General features: G+C 34.2%; 1 protein-coding gene and 1 long non-coding RNA gene across 2 annotated transcripts in view; both read right to left on the reverse strand.

Annotated features, from left to right (window-relative positions):
* The window catches only part of LOC110447276, a 41766-nt gene extending 37867 nt beyond the window's left edge, over positions 1-3899 (reverse strand). The window contains exon 1 of the mRNA XM_021492853.1: positions 3849-3899. The gene's annotated coding sequence lies outside the window, so the exon portion shown is untranslated. The remainder of the gene's footprint in view (positions 1-3848) is intronic.
* A 4384-nt stretch (positions 3900-8283) lies between these two features.
* The window catches only part of LOC110447275, a 30365-nt gene continuing 15954 nt past the window's right edge, over positions 8284-22694 (reverse strand). Inside the window, exons 2-3 of the long non-coding RNA XR_002462576.1 lie at positions 21610-21705; positions 8284-8363 (exon numbers count right to left, since the gene is read on the reverse strand). This is a non-coding gene — a long non-coding RNA (uncharacterized LOC110447275). The remainder of the gene's footprint in view (positions 8364-21609; positions 21706-22694) is intronic.

The raw sequence follows: 22694 nt of genomic DNA on the forward strand, positions 1-22694 counted from the left end.
AAACATATTCTTAAATAAAACCCTCTTAAACTACAAATGTCTCTATCATGGTTCGCTGACCTATTTAATTGATGTTGGTGATAGGTTTGAGTCAACTACTCCACACCTTTATAACAGGAATATTTCTTTTTCTATTTATTACAGAAATATCTAGCTTGCTCAGACATAATTGAAAGCATTATATGTCGGAACCCCTCCCCCCTTGTTTTGCAAACTTTTATTAATTTTATAAGACAAGGTATTTCAAGTTACTATCCCTGATGCTAGCGCCCGGGTGGTCCTAATGTGGGAAGAAATCGGAGTAACTGGAGAAAGCCCATGTGGTCCGGCAGGTAGCCCCATACCTATTCAAGTTTGATCGGTGAGAAGAACCCCAGCCGCCTTAATTGGTGAGGGGCGAGTGTGTTATCCACTGATCAGATTAGTAACTCTTTGTTCTGATTATGTACATGGACATTTAAGATATATCTAAGTTAAATGTCTAAATGTGCCAAATTAGAAAATATCATTTTTTTATTTCACTGTTTGTCACGTTAAGGCCGAAACAGCGGCAAGGTCGCCATGCCTCCTTTTATTTCTAAACATTAAAGTATGACGTCAACAACCTTTAAACGTCAGTTTTGGGGAGTTACTCCACTCGAATTTGTAAAAAGAAAATATGTATCGTAAACACCGTTCAAAGACATTCACTTCGACAATGAAGTTAGATCGCTGTTGATTTTACTGCTTATTTCCAATCGTGTTTAATGATTAGTCAGCATATCACGCCATGCTGTGTTAAAGTGTCTTGCGAGGGAGATCTAAACATGATACGCATTTTTCAAACATTATTCCAATAAACTAGTATGTGGTACACAGTAGAGGCGGATCCAGAATGTGTTCGGGGTGGGGGATATGCTATTTAATTATATTAATGCATGGTTTTTAATGTGCTAATGTCCATTTATTAACAAAAAAAATAATACAAACTTTCTTGATTTAAAAGCAATTGAATGTGAATTTTATTGTCATGTATGCAAAGATATACAATAAAATCATCGTAAACTAGAATACCTTTGCCCTGTGGCTACGAACCACTGACCTTAAAGGAGCAAACGTCTCTATCATGGTTCACAGACCTATTTAATTGATGGTGGCCAAAGGTGTGAGTCAACTATTCCACACCTTTTTGAGGGTGGCGGGGTACATGAACAGATGGGGATGGAGGTTGGGTGGGGTTGCGGCTTTGGCCGTGGCATACATGTAGTACTTGGTGAGGGATGTTGTGGCTTGAGCAGTGTAATAGTAGTTATACACAACTGGAATCACCAGCAGTAATACAAAAACATCTATTCAGATAAGGTTGTTACGAGAACAAGTAAAGGAGATTGATAAATTATCCTTCAAACAGAAAATGTATCAGAGTGAAAATACATGAAACTAGAAAAAATAAAAATGATGCCGTATTCTGAACTACAGATAATTTTGCATGTACGCAAAATGTGTTAAAGGGTTATAATATATAGTTTTACTGCCCTCCCAAAAAAACTTAAACATATATTGGCCAAACATATATATCAGTGTTACAACTAACAAGAAAAGAAAAGAAAAAAGGAAAATATGACGTTGCTCACTTATGAAAGATATAGTGTGTACCTGTGTATGGGTATTATTATGAGTTTGCCCGTAATTAAGGACTAATTTGGTCTCACCCGATTAACAAACTATTACCTGTATAAAGCAAAACACCAAGCTATTGGCTATTTCAAAGACACGGGTACCTGGCAGACATAATGATATTTAATCTTAGTTTAAACGATGGTACAAGTATGTATATTTTACAAGTCCCATACAATATCTGGTACATGGCATGAAGGAGAGCGTGTTAGGTAGGGGATGCTCTCCACAGTGCTATGGTATCAGATACGAAACAATATAGGTATTTTGTGAATTGGATCGATGTATTTACGTCTAAGGGACCCCATTAGTATTAAGGCACACTGTGACTTTTTGGGTCATTTCAGATAAAGGCCTAATTAATTGAATCACATCCAGTTTTTTTAACACTCTGACTGAGTTCATTTGTATAGTTAATTATAAATAACATATATGAAAACACAAATATTAATGTCCAATTTGCAAACGTGGTATGGCTGCATTTTACCTATAAAATGCCCTAATCATTATAGATATTCTCATCTGTACTAGTGTAAAAGCCCTAATGCCTGGTTCGCCGCTGGAACAAAGGAAAGACGATGGGAGGCAGGTGGTATATAAAACGATATATTTGCATAATGATAATTATACTGTATATGTCTCTGATCAGCGACACCAATCGGTAACGGCTGGTCGTACGTCACGGATGAATGCCGAAAGAAGGTAATACTATCGACAGTAATCCTTAACGTTAGATCAGCGATCGACAGGTCCGGACAGGCATGCGTAGACGAAAGACATAAAACGGTCATAAAGATGGATTTCAAGGTGTATAGAATCCGTGCCGACAGCGAACGTTTGGACGATGTGGAATACATTATGTAATCGATATGTTTAAAGCACTGTATTTGAGTTGTAACTGAGATGTAGTTGAATATTAAAAACTGTCTGTAATCTTTTCAGCATATTGTATGTTATATATTATCCAACGGATGGTATCCCTATATCATTTGAATACGTATCAATTCCATTTAAAGACATATGTGTAGGGGCACAAAACCTTATACGATGTGCGCTGTACACATAGTGTGCGAACGATGTTTGGAGAGTGTGCGCGCCACGTGCGTATGATAGCGAACCGGGTGATCAAATTTCCCATACATCACGTGAGCACTATGGACGAACGGTGTGCGATAGTAATCGTGGTTGATGTAAATATAGATATGGCTCTCTTAAACTAAAGACGTTTTCGTGTTAATGTCTTTACAAACCTGATATTGAAATATGGTGTCATAGTTTAGATTGGACATATTGGGCATGGTGCGTGTACCAATAAGGTTTCTCCTCATCCGAGGCAGTCCAAGGTACATTATGAATAGAAGCTGTAGTCATTTGGATATAAACTATTATTTTTGTTCAGCGTTAGCACATCTTGGAGAATATGGTTGAAGGGAACTGTTTGATGCAACCCTCATACATGTTATAAAAGATGCATTTCAAACCTTATATTTGCGTTCCATTACATTCAAATCTATTTATTGGAAATAAGAAAAAATAGTGGGGTTTTTTCACGTAAAAAAGCAATACACCGTCCTGAAAACAGCATTAATTGAAAAGCCTTTTTTAGCGGGAAATATGATGTGTTGGCAATTGTGATGAAATACACGGTTGAACAATACACAAGTCGTTCCACTTTGCAACAAGTGGAGGGGGGGGGGGGGGGGGGGGGACTGTTGAATAACATAGTGAGGTCAGAGGTGTTATAACGGTGCATGCATTACTGTTAATATTACTACAAACCTGCTTTCATTGATTCCTAACAACATTTTTGAGTTGGTACTGTTATCTAGAGGGACTGCAACACAAATGTAAATATTGATATATGTGTTTTTGGTAACTGAATTAACTATTACAAATGTTTGGAACGATTTAAGACTTATACGATATTTATGAAGTAAATTTGTAAGGATGTACTTTCTTCTTTCTCCTGATGAATCCATACTATTTACGATTATTGAATATTGCGTTACATCCTCCATTTTGAATTAATTAAATAATGTAGTTTACAATACCGTATCTATAAATGACACAAATAAATAAGTTATCCAAACCATTTGCCAATGCCGTAGACAGAGGAAAGCTGTGTGTCATGAGGAGAAAATTAAATGACTAATGCAAGTCTGTAACTGCTGTATACTGATGCATAGACCTACCTCCTTAGATGGTGATGAACCTCCCGTCGCAATTGTTAGATAAAGGTTCACTGCAGCTCAGTTTCCTGTAAGTAAGAAAATGTTGTCAACTAAAATTGAATAAATTGTTACACGACAAATAGGCCATAGCAAAAGGATGAAGAGAAAAAAGAAGAAGATTTCCTAGATTCTACTCGAGTTCCTATCTTGCACTACAAGAGTGTCCCATGTTGACTAAGATTAATAATCACATAGTCGGGTGGTGCAGGGGAAACCGCACTAACTTTCTATCAACGCGGCCGAGGTTCGTTTCCCCAATCGGACGTGAACAGGTATTGGATTTTTTTCAGGTATTCCGGATTCGACAACGACCACGTGCACGCTTTTATCCGGCCAACAAAAGTGATATGCATACGTAAGAAGACTTGTTTCAAAATTATTGTAAAAAAGATAAATGTTTATATTTGTTTTTCATGTTGACAACGTAAACAAATGATGCAATCAGAGCTCCATGCTGTGTTTACAAATGTCGCTATGGTCAACAGGGTGATCCCATTCACGAATTATATACAATGTTTGAATATCTTTTTAAAAATGTCTGTAGTTGTCTCTTTTACACATCGGCATTTTTAAATGGTTCAAACGCGTATGATCTTCATGAAAACTCCGAAAATACGTTTTCTTTTACTATGAACGGGTTACCATTTAGTTGATCTTGACAAAATAGCATGTAACAATAGTACAATTGTGCTATATCGATCAACTCTGACAATTGTATACCCTATACCACTTTGTAATTAGACGTTTATATTTACAAATGTTGACGTTTTAAATGCGATTTTATGCTGATATTTAGGCGTGAAAAGAAAAAAAACGTTTTCTAGTTACCGTCTAAATTAAAATCAGTGAGACACATCTCAGGGTATGCTTAGCACTGGTTATCAGAAGTAAAATCTATAACGAAGTGTTCACATTTACATTGAGGGTGATCAATAACGGAGTAATTATATGTTTATGACAAACAGCATTATGATTATCCTTTCAACACATTTTGTTTTCTTTTCTTGAAAGCCAAATGCACAGTTTGTTTTCCATTTTATTTCATTCCTTAACATTTTTTTATAATAATTAATATCTGAAGTAGCTTGACTACCCTAAATTTTCGATAAAAAATATTTCTTTCTATAACTTTGACGTAAATGTGAACAAAATGAACATTAGAGTAAAAATGGTATCCATCCTCAATTTTGGCTTTACTCACTGCACAATGAATAAATAATGTTGCAAGCATACATTATCAACTAAACGTTGACATAAATAACCACGTGTTCCTTGTTCAACATTATAAAACAATTCTTGCCATCATTAAATATATTTTCAATTATATTTTATCTCATTTTATTACCATAACTACGCTAACCCTGATTTTGTCTATATCAGTTTTTTTATTAATTCATCTATTCATCGTTACATGGACAATTTCAAAGTAGAATAATTACCAAAACAAAACGTTCGTGATTCACGTCCCGTTCGACGTTATTTATTTATATATCATTGTCAAAAGACTATTTTACCAAAACTAAAACTAGTTCGGAGAAGAAATTTAATCAGAACTCCATTTGATTCTAAAATATTTGAAGTATGTATACATTTCTGCTGACAATGATCGTTGATCCCGCAATATTAGCCAAAATACCGGAGTGTCCCTTTCAGAGTACATTAATACATGTTCAAGGGCCTTCAATGTAAATGAGCTTGATAGTGTTTGCGTTCTATTTATAGAAGCAGGCGCCTGAAATACCAACTTATAGTAGAAATGAAAAGTGGATGCTGCAGTTGTGCGGTATATTGCGCACTATGACGTGCATACCTAGTGAACAGAATGTGCACTAGACAAAACACTGAGGTGCACTCCAGTTCACGTCAGTGTTAACTCCAGTGCACAACCATGTGAACTCCGGTGCACTACAGTGTTTACCAAAGTTTAAAAGACTAAAGTACATATTTCAATAATTGTTTATGATGAAATGGGTTCCTTCATGATATGAACATTGAAATTAAAAGGAAAATATCATTTGACTAAATATTTCATAGTATCGATACGCATATTGATTTTCTTCTGATTACTTAAAATTTCCATTAACATATACATGTACAAAGATAAATTGTACACTAACTCTAGTGGTTATGGAAAATATATAGATAGCTTTACTATTTCAGAGAAAAAAAATTAAAGTACACTTTATCATAGTTCAATTCACATCACATTCAATATCAATGTTGTATTGTCAGGGTGGGGGATCAGTAACTGTTATGTGATATGGGTAAATGTGGTAAGATTTGTTAAAGTTGTATATTTTTTTTTATGAAAGGTTTCTCAATAACACGACATCAAGAGAGTAATTTGCTTCTTTGTTTTATAAAAAAGGCCAGTGGCTTCATTAGTTCCATCGTATATACATATATAAACATATGCTTTACTGAGCCAAAATTGTTTATAAACAAATCAAGAACATATAACATTCCAGGAAAATCGTTTATTATGGCAAGGCATTGTATAATTAAAAGGTAAAGCTCAAGCTAAAGATGTGTAATTAATTAAAGTTCGTTAATCCCAAATTGCCTTCTTTTAGGAAAATTTAGAAATTAACTGTGAGTTAGTCTGATTTCGATTTCTTTGTTATATATGTAAATACGTCAGGTACATGTAAATGCTGCTGGTTAAATTAGAAAATACATCCCCAACCACCACCCCGTCGCTTGTGTCTACTGTGTTCACCACAATAACGTAGCAGGTATTACAGCTTGCCTGGTTGTACAGTAATTAATTACCACAGTATTACACAGTATTTTCCTTTTTAGAATACATGGCGTTACCTCCATGATATTTCGATATTCTTTCTCCAAAATTAATATACAGACAAAATCCTAATATTCACTATTATGTACTTGTTAATATAACGATAGACTTATACATTTTAAGTAGACGTAATACTGTTATTACTATGAAGGAACTTTACTGGTGATTTTGTCTTTAAGACAGAGTATTATCAACTTTAAACCATCAAACATGTACCATGGTTTTAATAGGTCATCACGCTTTATAGATATTTAGCTATTCACTTAAAAGGAAACTGCTTAAATCATTTTAAGAATATGAAAAGGTAACATCTTATATTCTATTTTTCATTGATAAATTGAGCAGTCGGTAAGGGGAGAAAATCATAGTATGAATAAACTGATTAAAATGCCAGACATAATATGATTAAGAAAATTACCTAGTGCACTGTAGTTCACTCTAGTGCACAAGGATGTGCACTAGGCTAACGAGTTACGTTTGCACCCCACTGTATTCGTTTTTTCAAAATGAAGAAACATTTTTTAAATTGATAGGATGATATAAAGTACATTGATATTTCCCTAAAAAGTGTCCCGTTATAGGTACAGTGACGTTGCATGGTGACCTCGCAGACAAATGTTTGTCACTCTCATGTGTTTAGTGTTATGTCATACACAGGTAGTTAGATTTTACGTGTTGACGAGGTAGCGAAATATTCCCCCCAGAAAGCTCATCGATACCGTTAATACACAGGTAGTTCAGGTTAACGCGGTGACCTTTTGATACGCTTTTATTGGAACCCCCAGTGCGTTTTACGAAGTATTTTAGGTATTTCTGAAAACATAAAGTCATAAATAATAGTGCAAACTTTGTTGCTATAGCAACAGTCTTGATTGATTTTTATATGACACACGCAATAAAAGAGGTTCTTCCATTTAACTTGTAGATTGACGTCAGAAGCTGTGCCGACCTAAACATACAAACCGCTGGGAAAAGCTGCGAGAAAATCGAGTTAGATACTGAGCACTAATCGCTGTGAGAAATGAGAATGATAATCAAGCAACAGAATAAATTGCTCAAAGTGTTTGATGTACTTTCTGGTAAATGAAATATTTTCAGAATAATTAGCAATGTTTTTGTTTTGTTTTTCGGTCTAACAGTTCTAAACAATGCCAAAGTTCACAAGGCAGTGGCGTGTAAAGGGTTGATACTTCACTTTCATTTCAGTATGTTGTTCATACCATTATTAAACCCCAGTTTATATAATATGGTGAGATAAAACAAACAAAAAACTCCATTATCGTTATACATATTGTCAGGTAAGTTGCATAATTGCAATATTATACCAATTAAAATCAATACAATCAGTAGAAATACCGCCAACCTAGAGAGTATTACAACTGTCTGTATTGCTGTATTGCAGTAAACAAGGACAGGAAATGATGCCGTATACCTAGCTAGATTGAGTTTAGCTTGCTAAAGTGTTTTTTAGTTAAGTTTTATGATTTTAAGTGGTTAACAGTTCCTCGTAAAATTACCTTGATAACAAAACAAAAATCAAATATAACTTATACTTACCTAAAATATACAGGGTGACCACGGACACGCTTCCTTACACTCGGGTTGCCATAGTGTGTCATACACGGGTAGCTGAATGCTGCATGTTGACCAGGTAGAACACAAACCTCTTTGGTGACCTTTATACAAAGATAGTAAAAGTATAATCAAAAACCTCCATTGCGTCTGCTTTCCTCTAATATTTCAGCATGAATAATGTTCAAACAATGCTACTTTCATGGTAATATAAAAGGTATACTCATGTGACATATGAGATCAATCGATTTGAGATAAACTTTTACAACAGACGTGACATTAACACAGAAGGATTTTTGTACTCCCGTGTATAAAAGTATTCAATGATATAGTGACCGCGAAATAAAAACTGTTCGGATTAGCTGTGACACAAACCCAGTATATACCGCACACTGTTAGGATTAGTTGTGACACAAACCCAGTAGATACCGCACACTGTTCGGATTAGCTGTGGCATAAATCCAGTAGATACCGCACACTGTTAAGATTAGCTGTGGCACAAACCAAGTAGATACCGCACACTGTTAGGATAAGCTGTGGCACAAACCCAGTAGATACCGCACACTGTTAAGATTAGCTGTTACACAAACCCAGTAGATACCGCACACTGTTAAAATTAGCTGTGACACAAACCAAGTAGATACCGCATACTGTTAAGATTAGCTGTGACACAAACCCATTAGATACCGCACACTGTTAAGATTAGCTGTGACACAAGCCCAGTAGTACTGCACACTGTTAGGATCAGCTTTGACACAAACCCAGTAGATACCGCACACTGTTAGGATTAGCTGTGACACAAACCAAGTAGATACCGCACACTGTTATATTTAAGATTAACTGTGACACAAAACCAGAAGATACCGCACAGTGTTAAGATTAGCTGTGACACAAACCCAGAAGATACCGCACTCTTATTGCAGACATAAATAAGGTTGAGAAACAATTAAAACGCTCTCTATGTTTAAGCCAGGGTAACGGTTGGTTGAACAAAAACGTTTCAGGGTCGGATACCTAAATCAAACGGAAAGCGACACGAGTCATAACGAAGAAGAATTAAGATAACGATACTTTATCTTTTAATACAGTTATGATAACGGCAAAGTATCCGTTCGGACATCCAAGTGGTTATCGTTCGCTTTGCTATCGTTTGTGTTGGCTGGATCTGCTTTAGCGGTCGCATCCATATATATTGGCTTTAGCGGTAGAATCGTATTGATTGACTTTTCCGATCGAGTATTTGACAGCCGTTTAATGTCTGCAGACTACGCATGCTTGTCCTGACCTATCGACCGCTGTCCCACCGTAACGGACGACTGCCGATTGTATTACCTACTGTTGGCAGTCATCCGTTACGTTCGATCAGCCGCTACCTACAACTTACAATGATTTCGCTGATCAGAGACATAGACATAAGTATTGTTATAGATGCAAATATATCATTTCAATCAGAGATGCATATTGTAATACCGTCCTCCCATAGTCTTTTCCTCGCTCCAGCGGTGAACAAGGTACTAGTTTAATTCGGTTCGACATCTGTCTAAAGCTTACCGGCAATAGATGATATAACAAGTTGTATAATGAGTGATAGCCTACGTCTCTATTCAGTTGGTCACTAACGGAAGGGTTGAGGTGTAGGGGATACATCACAATTTCTATTTTATGTTCCCGAAATTAAGAATTCGTTTGCCATCATGACTTTTACACGAATGAAGATGTGAAACTCTACAAGACCAAATGATATGATGTGTGTCAATCAACAAGTGTCTTCCCAATAACCAATATCTTGGTGTTTTGATGTACAGTATACAGGTAATATTAATGTTACCAGGTAAGACCAAAGTAGTCCTTAATCACGGGCACTATATACATTGTCATGCCGAATAACAGATAAAACTATAACATTAAAACAAATCTTATAAAATGGTTTAAGCTATTAATAGTTAATATTGTATAGTTATCATACTTGCTAAACACCTATGGTTGAAGTGAATTCCAGGTCCTAATTTGTTTTCTTACTAATCAAAGTTAACTTACAAAAACTAAATGGCATTTGCCACCACAACTACTGATACATGATTAATTTGATATATGAAGTTTGATTTGCTTGTAATGTCCTGTCTCAGGTCTCAATGAAAGTATCTGTTTTTATCGTTACAGTTAACTCATTTCATTGTTTTATCAATTGTTCTGCATATTTCCAATACTAAGGGCTGATTGCACATAAAAGGACATTTTTGGATAAGCATGCAACATAAGTAATATGATGATATTCAATTTGTGAAAGTTTCATACTTATCCAACAATGCCTTTTTACTTTAACAAACTCCTTTTCTTGTGTTATGGAATACAATGACTAAAGTGCATCTCCTTGCCTTCCACCATTTTGTTCCATACAATACAAGTCTTTATGAAAGTATGTAGATTACACAGGCTCAATATAATGTTATAGTAGTCAGAGGTGCGTATGACATGCTAGGCTGACCAGAAACCAGACAGTTCATGCTTTGAACACGCCAATAGAGACTAATTCGTACATGTATAGACGCGTGATGAAAATAATTCTGACATATGCATCTGTATGTGACAGGTATTGAGATATAATATATTTACAAATAGTTTTTTGTGTTTTAAGGATGTTCACCTCTGAGAAGTAAAACTATTCATGTGTTAAACTTTTTTTTTCTTATATGCATTTTTGGAAAAGGCAGTTATTGGTATAGCAGAAGATGCAAAAATGTATACATTTTTGTGTGCTCATTTTTGTGTTATGATCGGTCAAAGATACAAGTTTTACATAATATGTGATTTTAAGTGAACTTTGCTGTTGTGATCATTTACAGGACAATTTCACGCAACATATTCCGAGTTTGTTATCAGATACACATGTTTGTATGACTATTCGCAGAATTGACAAAATTAGTATTTTCATTTGAATTTTGAAAAATAAATTTTCTTAAACTTTATCTTTTAATTCAAAAGATCAATCTAAGTGGCCGCTACTCCTTAATTTTAAATGACAACATAATTGAAAATATTTGTTATTGGATAGAAAGAATTATACGTTTCTCTAATTAAAACAGGCATAAATATAAGAGGGACGTGTGCTTCTTTTTTTGTCCCATTACTATTTGTATATTTTTCCCAATTTCGGGGTCCAAAAAAAAAATTACGTTAAACTAAATTTGTAAATATAAATTATCATTTTTTTACTTTGTTGCAATTTTTTTCATTACATTGAACATTATTAAATTGAACAGCAAATGGAACTTGCTGCAATTCAAAATGGCGACACAATGACGATAACAGTGATTCAGCTATTGTACAAAAAAAAAAGGGAAATGTTGGCCTTTTGTGAAGCGTAAGAAATATACATTTTCAAAATGACCACCGAATTGGGTTTTTTTTAAATTCTTGTGAAAATAGCTTTACAAGCAATAGGCATCTAGATTATTAACACATTTTTCGGATGCGTGTTTGCTATTAAACATGATCATAAATTGATAAATATCATGAAAATCCCTTACATAAGATCAAAAAGAGATTTGAACGTGATTGAAACAAAGACGAGTAAATCTTCAAGTGACAATATTCGATGTTGTGACTTTTTAACCTATCGCTACCCACTTGCGAAAGTGTATACTCTCTAGATGGATTCGGACATATCACACATGTGACGTCACGCAGTCAGATATTAGGAAAGCCAAGCGGTAAAAGGTCAATTTGCAGCGTATTGATAAATCCGTACAGGCAAGTTTCAAACTGATCGTCGCATAGCAAGAGAACGCATTGCTCTATTCTTAACACGTTCACAGCTAATTATTGATAGGGCTAATACATCATATGAATATTGCATGATGATACGCTCCAGTTGACCTTTATATTTTATATGTGCATGTTTATTTGAAAAAGGTGATCAGACGAATACATATGTATGGAGTCAGCGTAAGGATAAGTTTAAGGCATGGTTTCAAGATAAAATATCAACGTTTTATGATCCTTATATATATTTATACAATTAGCCGCTATTTTTTTTTTATTAAAGTGACTGTTCAATATGGACCTTTGCTAATGGGCCACGTTTTGTTGCCTGATTGTATTGTGCAAGTCCCTATTTTATGTTGACCATACGATATTTTATGTAAAATGCTAGCAAGCAGAGTTGAGGATAGCAGCGCTGCAATCCAGGGATGATTTGGGGTATTGGAAGTCGTCCTGCAGGTAAAAGGACAATGATAATGTGCGAACACTTAAATAAACTTAAATGAGCATTTATCGATCACGCATCACTCTAAGCGTTCCATAGGCGTAATCAGCTAAGCCCGATATCAAATCTAACATGATTAACGATTATATATTATTGTAGGTCTGGAAATGCAACTAACAAATACATAGACCTGTGTCAAGATAATCCCTAATCTAGATGCTTCTGTAACATGATTTATTTCAGAATTTGATAATGTAACCGTGTATAATAGGAATACACCATACTAAGAGTACATATTCGTCATTAACTCCAACGATATTTCTATTATCTGAGACGTGCATCTATTTAGCTTATGATTGTTATATAATTATAATTTCCGTTTGAAACAATATTTAAACTTAGAACGCATAACTGTATCACTCATAAACATGTATATACGATAATCTCCATTACAATTTCATACGCAGGTAGCTTATTTCTTAATGTTGACAAGATTTTTTTTCTCCAGAAGTAGCTGTAATACCATCGCCAGCATATTATAAATTACGCTGTAAACACTGCCGCTATGGCAACCTGACATACATCTAAATACGTTGGTTCACAAAACAAACAAAGGCGCAATAACGTGACCTAAAAGCCGAGTTGATTTGTAGACACGAGTTTAAACTCTTACAGATTGTATCAATCAAATCATAAAAAAATTGCACTTAACTTTTAATGTTTATTATAATCCATATAAATTCCAATCTTGAGGTTTTAATAAAAGTGCTAAAAACTAACAGCCCATTTCCTTTTTACCAATGCCGTGCATTTCAGTCACAAATAGATGATCAAGAATATTCTAACAACTTACTCTGAATTACCAAAAGCCCAAGGGGGATGATATATGACCAGTAAAGCTTGCTGGTAAGGGCAACCAAGTTTGTTCCAATAAAGGACACCGACCCACTTTCATTATCACAGGGGTCAAATGATTGAAGAAAACTCAGATAACCTCTTTTAAATAATCAAAATCAACCGAATGATGGTATCTGGTCAGTAGTATGTTTTGATGAAGGGATACAGAGTTTGATAAAATGAATGACCTTCACTCCTTCTTCTGAATAACCGACAGACCCAAAGTTAAGACATTTGTCTAGTAGCTTAAAGTGATAAAGTTTGTTCAAATGAAAGACCTTTTACAAATAGTCAAGGCCAAATGGTTAAATATGTTAAACACTCAAAACAATTTCTCTTCAAAAACAAATGACTAAGGGTGATGTTAGTTAGCCAGTTACATGCTTAGATGAAGTAAAAATGATTGAGTCTGACTCAGGGGTCAACTATGTTCAAACTCGAAACAAATTCTTCTGAATAAACAAAATACATAGGGTGGTACCTTTTAGTCAGTCACATGCTCAGATAAACAGCTAGCAAGTATGTTGAGTGACCGTGACCCATTTTCAACGTTACATATGGTCAAATGTGTAGGAACATTTAAACGACCTTAGGTAGGCCCGGGGCATGAGGGCGTTTCTAAAAAATGTAAATCGAATCTTGAAGTCTTTGTTGACAAATTATTTCAAATGACAATTTGAATTAATTGCAAAGAACGGTGTAAGGTATATAGAACATGAATTGGGTTGTTATACATATAAGTTATATGATGATATTCAATTTGTGAAAGTTTCATACTTATCCAACAATGCCTTTTTACTTTAACAAACTCCGTTTCTTGTGTTTTGGAATATAATGACTAAAGTGCATCTCCTTGCAACATTACGGGATCATAATAAAGCGTATGTCCTTGACATACAATGGTGGTCATAAATTGTACGAAAGCATCTTAAGAAAAAGACCAAAAAATAATGATCAATGTAAATACACGATTGCTTATCATAATAGAGCAATATCTAACCAATTAGGCAAACCCTCGAACGCACACATTAATCTCTGCACAGTAACTACGTAATCGTGTGAAGCCGTTCAAGTATTTGAAGTAGACATGCCAAGATAGCGTGAGTTTAACCAGTTATACACCGTGCTCAAATCGATAAAAATATACCATTATTCCAATGGAGATTGTCAGAAATATTTATTTTAAGGCGCGAACGTGTCTGGTAAAGGTATAGCATATGCTGGTAAAACCATGACAGCTGTTGTTGTAAAGGTTGTTCAGGATACAAGGTTGTTAACGAACTGTACACTGAATCATATGCTGAACTGTGCATGAGACTATTGAAACAGAATTTAGCAACGAACGGCAAATCAAGTATTTATTGAATTAATAACGGAAACGTTGAATACATTCAAATTAGCCAAGATTATTTGTGTGTACAAAAGTGTAAATCAAAGTACAAACTATATTATACAATAATTAAATCATACTCAAATTCAGGTGGTCTGCATGTGTAAGTTAAGCGTAACACATACACTGATATGTTTTAATGGGATCTATGTTATCTGCTTGCACTTCTGAATAGCATTTTCAATAAGATATAAATGCTGTCATATTTGCCAATTTTTGGTATATTTGTGGTATCTGTATTTTAAAAATTACCTTTTCCATTTAAATTTTTTCAAGAAACAAAAATATAATTTTCATCAATGACAGAATAAGCAAAATTAACTCTTGGATCCACACAATTACCATATTTTAAACTTACTTTCAAATCTCATCCCTTAAGCATATTCAAAAGACATTAATGATGCCAACATTTCTTTAACTTCCATCACGTAACCCCGTTATTGTGTGCTTGTCTTGAACTTTTCTTACTCGGATTTTTTCCAATTGTCTTTTAATTTTGTAGACATTGTTGCTAAAATATGCAGTCGATCATTCCAGTAATGAAATTTAACATCGGCATTTTTGACTTTGTTAAAGCCAATTTAAGTTTCGACGTAATAAACATCCATATGTGGCGCGGCTCCAAAGCAGACTATTATAGATAATCCTTGTAAACTACGCCGATTTCAACCCAGTCCCGCTACCACCTCGGAAGCTTTAACATCTATTGATACAATGTTTTTTTCTTAGTAACGCTAAATATTAACTATCACTTATTATCCATGGGTAATGAGGGTTACGTGTTTCTAATTAATGGAGAAATCACTCTGTGTTAGGCCCAGATAATGTGTCCCCTATAGATACAACAGTCTCAATTTATTCAAAATTTGATTTGTCCTTCTTAAAAACATTTACAGCTTAAAATTGTTCAGAGTTGTAAAGATAGCTATACCTTTAAATGATCATCTGCAGTTGTCATTCCGTTCAACTCAGTGTTTCAATGAAATATGAGGTTGTAGAGAAGTAGTAATGAAAATTAGGAGAAATATAAAGGTGATTAAAAAGAGTGTTGTATGGTAACTATAAAAAAACTAACAAAATAATTGACAAAATTGATTGACATTACTAATTTCAACTGGTTACCATGGTAACCGCTTTGAAAACACAAATACCTATTCAGAATTACTGAAAAAAAGCTTTTGAATTTCGGTATATATATATACATGATTGTAAAATTAATTATCAACAAAACGCCTTGAGCACTTTCAGCTCTTCGAAGATTTTAGAGCTGACTACACAGATACCCATAATTTATCATGACTTTAGGAATGTACATGTCCCTCTGCTGTCAGTTCTATAATATAAATAAAAGCTGAGAAATAATAACAAAATTTGTGGTTCCCATGATGTACTTGCATATCAAATCTGGTTAATCAATGTGAACTAGAATATAAGATATAGGTCACTGTGACATACTGCTTGTGCATTGCATTTTCCAACCCAAACAAGATGTTTACATACCAAATCGCGTTGCTATAGGTAAAATAATATAAAGAATAAAGATATGCATGGACATTTTATTTCAAAGGATAATAGTTCCAAGTATAGATTGCAGTCACCTACATTGGAAGATGTACTTCAATACCGATTGTGGTTACTGAGGCTGAAATAGTATAGAAAACATGCCCCTGTTTTCAAAGGTTACAGTCAATTAACCATATGCTATGCCATATTTACCTTACTTTTACACTTGACACTCCACCATCCCAGGCTGTACATACAAACCAACTCTTGTTACTCAATGTGAAATATTATAGATGATATGATCTAGACAAATACTTTACAAAATAGGATATAACTTCCATTTGATCTAATAGCTTCATGATTTTAGGAGGAATACCATTTTTGTGTGAAATACTATTTTAAACCGAAAGGCAAATGTTCACTTATACACAGGCATACCTGAAGTCGACAAATTGGCCACGAAGACACACTTCTTTTACACCCAGGGTTTCATATTGTCTTCATACTCTGACAGTAAGATTATACATGTTGACCAGGTAGACAAATTAATCACAGTCAGAGTTCCTGATGACACATCACACTGTGGGGTATGGCTTTCCAGAAGTAGCTGATGGTACCCTCTCGAACATATCATACACTACCTTGTAAACACTGCCATTATGGTAACCTGACAGACATTTACTACGCTGATTCATAAAACAAACAATGATGCAATAACAAGACATAAAAGGCGACTTGATATGTAGGAACTTCTTGGCAAACTTCACGACCAGTATTTCTATGAAGGCAGAAATAATGAATGATGAAGTTAGATAACCTACTATCCATGGTGTACCTGCTTTCTATCGGTTTCTATACCTACATCATCTATTTATAGATTTCATAAACCAAACAATAAAAATATTTTCACTAGATGTTTTTAATTTTTATTGTAATCCATATAATTTCCAATCTTAAGGTTTTAATAAAAGTGCTAACAACTAACAACCTCTTGCCTTTTACCAATGCTGTGTCTTTCAGTCTGAACTAGACGATCAAACATATTCCAGCAAATTACTCTGAATTACCAAAAGCCCAAAGGTGATGATATCTGATAAGTAACTTGCTGATATGGAGAGCGATATTTTACCACTTTTCTTTTTCAATTTAAGGACCAAATTTCAACGTCACAGAGGTAAAAGATGTACAAATAATAATAATACGAAAAGAACGCAGGTATAAACAGGTACCAAAAAGACATTTAAAATTATTTAAACTGATATGATTCAATGAACTTACAACATAACCTATACTCTTAAGCCTCGTTGTGATCATGCAAGGGACTGGTTTATCTTAACATTGTTTAAGATTCACACATATATCATATTGGTAACTGTTTGACATATAGCCGTCTATGACCTATGTAGGTATAACTTGTCAGTGTTATAAGATGTGCAACTTACTTGTTTGATTAATTATTCATGTCCCCCCGGATGATAATTTGTTTTCAATGCAGATGGACAAGAGTACAAACAATGTGTCCTGATTTTCATGTCATTAAATATTCATATTTAACCATACATTACCCCATCCATAACAAAAAAACAAAAACAAAAAAGAGGAGGGTATCTTCTTCCTGTGGTCTGTTTGGTCACTCAACGATCAGTCTTTTTTACCTCCATTGTTTCATTTCCAAACAAAGCGAAAACGCATAGCAATGGTGTCTAGAAACTTATTAAAGAGATATGGATGATAAATACTCGCTTGATCGGTACTTAACAGTAAGCATACATTTAATACACAAAACATACATTACTGATAATGGGGTGGGTTTTGAAATGAATTGATTTGCCAGATATCCAATAAGTGATTAGATATATACTGATCTCTTTCAAATTGCATTATTTTCATGCATTTTGTCAAATTACCTCAAAGAACGTCAACAAAATCAACTTTTAAAATCAACATAATCAAACAAAACCAACGTCATTTACTCAAGAGTATTGAAACTGTTGGTCGGTCAGGATAGCAAGTGGCCGCTCAACCCAAAATAAAGAAAAACGAAAAAATAAATTTGAGGTATTAACGTGTTCAAGCTTAATTATTTTATTAGTATTATCGGTAAATATTAAATAATATTGAGCACCAAATTGCACCAATAGTACTTCTTTTAAGAATGCGTACCTGAAGTCTACACGTTGACCTCGTAGACGAATTTATTTTACTATCATGCGTTTAGGAATATGTCATACACAGGTAGCTAGATTTTAAATGTTGAAGAGCAGAAAAAATACTTGTGTTTCGAAGAGCTCCTTGATACCGTGAATACCCAGATAGTTAAGGTCTACGCGATGACCTATTGGTTCGCTTTTATCAGCCCCTCTTGTGTCTGTCGGTATCCGGTATCTCTTCCAACAACGACACATTGATAACTGTGTTGATATTGTCGCTATAGCAGCATGACGGACAGTCTAATACCTAATGCGTTTCTTCACAAAACAAACGAAATAAAATTCACGTGGCAGAAAGGCGAATCGAAGTTTGAAAACTTCTTGATTCATTTTTTATGACATACGTAATAAAAAAGGTTTTTTTTCTATACACAAGGGTAGATCGACGTTTAAGACTGCAACGATCTCCAAAGAGCAATCCTTTAAGATTAGCTGCGAGAAAACCCATGTAAATACTGAACACTAATCGGTTGCATGAATACAAATAAAATACAGTAAGAAAACGTTATATGTTCATACTTTTCTAGTGGTGTGCAAATTAAAATTTTCTATTAATCTTTCAATCCAAGAAACGTAATAATATTTTTCGAATAATTTCAAGTATCAAGAGAAGTATTTTTTTTTGGTTTTACTAGAGATTAGAAAAATAAAATGTTTTGATTACCAAACCATTTTCTTTGTACCAATATAATGCGTTATAGCCATCAAATTGGCAGATCAACAACTTGTTATATCTAATTTGGGAGGGACAATGCGGTAAAGATATTGTATCACTTACTGAGTGTTATATACCACACGTTCTTTCTATACCAGCATTGGTTGAATCAAATTAACGTGTTGTAGCCTATTTCCGATATTAACTCTTTTTATTATTTCTAAAATCATCAGATCCCATTTCCGTTTAATCATGTTACTGTAGCTGTAACGTCTGTCTGCGCTATGCCTGATACAGTACTTTGTACTTTTTGTTAATTATTTTGAATAGTTTTTTTTTTTTTTTTTTTTTTTCCTTTTTCAAGCGTTTTAAAAGATATGTTACTGTACATAGCATATGCACATACACCAATCATCATCATCATCATCATCATCATAAATCATCAGGATAATCATCATCATCATCATCATTATTACGTCATCATCATCATCATAACATTATCATTATCATCTTAAGTAGTTTGTACTTGACAATGGCAATATATACTTTTCATAAATTGGGAAAGCATATCAAACTTATAGCTTGAATAATATAACACATCTTGTTTACCTTTATAGCGACTGCACTGCACACGTAACCTTATGAGAATCATCAATGTTTGCAACATACCTTACCGATAACAGCTTAATACTTCCTAATTCCCATATCTACTTATAACGTCATAAACAAAGTAAGTCAATTATAGGTCAATTGCTTAGGCAAATATAATAATCTATATATGAGTATAACAGTAATTGTTACAAGGTATGTTTTACTTTTTAATATTTACTGAAAACGTCATATTTGAATTACGTTATACGGGAAGAAAGTCATCTTTTTATTGTTTTGAAGTCTATAAGTTGATGGTTAGTTTTTTGTTCAGATCTATTGTTTATTTTTGTGTATGTCCAACCACGTATGCGGACGGCAGACTTAACAGTAAGTGGACAGAAAAAAACTGTTACCCGAGCTTTGATAGTGAACAATCACTAAAGAGGGTAAAACATGTATGGATGCCGTGTAATGCAAAGCTGGACAGTCACACAGTCTAGTAGGTAATGGTGCAATAGATAGTATAATATATCACTTACTCTGTGTTTGCTAAATTGTATGCTAAATATTACTGAGCCGTGAAATATCATTTTAATATTTTGTACAGAAAGTATTGCCTGAATTGTGAGAGTATTAAATGTGACGGTTGGCTTGTGTATTGTTTGTGTGCAAGGCTTCCGGACAGGTGAAGAAAAAATCTGTAAACTGAGCAAGTACTAGGAAATAGGACACCTTGACCTTCCAATGCAACAGGTTAAGGTCAGGCCAGGTCAACAACATCACACAAGTAAAGGTCATACCTAATGCATCAATATCTTCGGAGATTTCAAAAGATTAGTGAAAATAGTGCTTTTGACAAAGTAAGAGCTGACATCAGCATCAACATCTTAGAATAAAAAGGCAGCTGATCAACGGCGTTAGCTTGACTGGAAATGTGTTCTCAGCAGAAGAACCCGGGTGCATATCGTCATAAGTGGAGATACAGGAATAGATAGGAAAGGGACTTTAATGTTGCATGTGCACTAATGACATAGACTGGTACCGTGCAGAAAGCTGTTTATGAACTTTGAACCGAACTGTTGCATAGAAACCTGTGTGTGGAAATTCACTTTAAGTAATTTTGGCAATATAAATGATGATACGAAAAGACCATGGAAAAAGGTCATTTTGATTTTGAAATATTTTTTTAATCAATACTTTCCAACAGATCACTGATTAAACACACACAATAAGCAACAACATATTACCAAAGTGTCAACAGAATCATAATTCTTACCAAAAATGATAAAACAGGGGCAGACAAAGGAAAGTTTCACATGGAGACCCTTGAAAGGAGAATAATACTATTTATTTAAGAAGGGAAAGCGTCTCTAACAACAACCGCCATGTTCGATGGGTCCATTTATAAAAACGTCAGGTTTTCACATCAAATTATCAGGTAGTGACAACAAAACAACAAGGCAATCTGATGAGAATTATTAAAAAATATCGACCTTTATGTCACACAAAGACCTACCATATGTGACTGCGAGATCATGATTGTTATCGTAGCAAAAGAACAGATGAGACATTTATTAAATCCGAATTTATATAATATGATGTGATAAACAGTTCAGGTTCATTTAAAATATACATTTTGTGAAATAAGCTGCATGATGGTAATGTCGTAACAAATAAAATCAACACAATCAGTAGATATACCACCACGAGAGTATCAAAACAGTGTGTATCACAGAGGCCCAAGACAGGGAATGATGGTATAACTCTAACAGATAACCGGTCTGGTTTGTTAAAACATTTTTTTTAAGTTTTATTATTTAAAGTGGTTTAGTGTCCCTCCTGAAATTACCTTGATAACGGAAAATGATTAAAAAAAAAAAATCCAGCTTATACGTACCTTAAGTCTACACGGTGACCACAGACACTCTGTTTTCTTTTACATTCGGGTTTTCATAGTGCGACATACACGGGTAGCTGAATTCTGCATATTGACCTTGTACAACAAATGCATGTAAGCCAGTGCTCCTTGGTTACCATGATACCAAGTATAAACAGAACTCCCGATTGGTCTGCTTTCCTCCAACATTAAACCATGAGTTATATGGCTGACATTCCAATGCGCCGACTCACAAAACAGATACAAAGCCAAATCATGTGACATATCATTAGATCAATCGTTTTGAGATAAACTTTTACAACAGAGGTGACATTAACAAAGTAGGATTTCTATACTCCCGGGTATTAAGGAATTCAAGGATGTACTGACCGCAAAATACAAACTGATAAGATAAATTTTGTCTCAAACGCAGTAGATACCGCGCACTTATTGCAAACAGAAATAAGAATGAGACACAATTCAAACAATTTTTTTTGTTTAAGATTGGGTAATGATTAGTTGAACAACGTTTTTGGATCAAATACCTAAATCAAACAAAAAACGACACGGATCATATAAACAAAAATGACGATAACGACATTTTATCTTTAATAACGATATAGCTATATTATAATAATGCACTGTCTTTCAGCGTCATATTAAGTTGTCATTACGACATAAAACCTTTTTTTTCGAACGAGATAACTAATCCTTTTAGTTAATAGTTTAAGTCGGTTTTACAACTTAAATTATTCTTCCATGTACAAACAGTTAGAATAGTCTTTGGAATTCGAAGCATCTACTGCAATAGAAAAAAAACTCAATAATTTAGTTCTACAAATGTTTCAAATAGTACCAACTATTTCCTGCTTCCTGATATTGTACACATTGGTCAACAACTAATGGAAATAAATGACTTTTTTCCATTTGTGAGGAAAAATACGGTATAGATTCGCTGTCAGTAGATGGGTACATAGCACGATTTCTTTTTACTTTTAAATGTCCCATGGCTGAATNAAACATTTTTTTTAAGTTTTATTATTTAAAGTGGTTTAGTGTCCCTCCTGAAATTACCTTGATAACGGAAAATGATTAAAAAAAAAAAA

The sequence above is a fragment of the Mizuhopecten yessoensis genome, unplaced genomic scaffold, assembly GCF_002113885.1.
Source record: "Mizuhopecten yessoensis strain PY_sf001 unplaced genomic scaffold, ASM211388v2 scaffold3271, whole genome shotgun sequence".
In the NCBI taxonomy this organism is placed as follows: domain Eukaryota; kingdom Metazoa; phylum Mollusca; class Bivalvia; order Pectinida; family Pectinidae; genus Mizuhopecten; species Mizuhopecten yessoensis.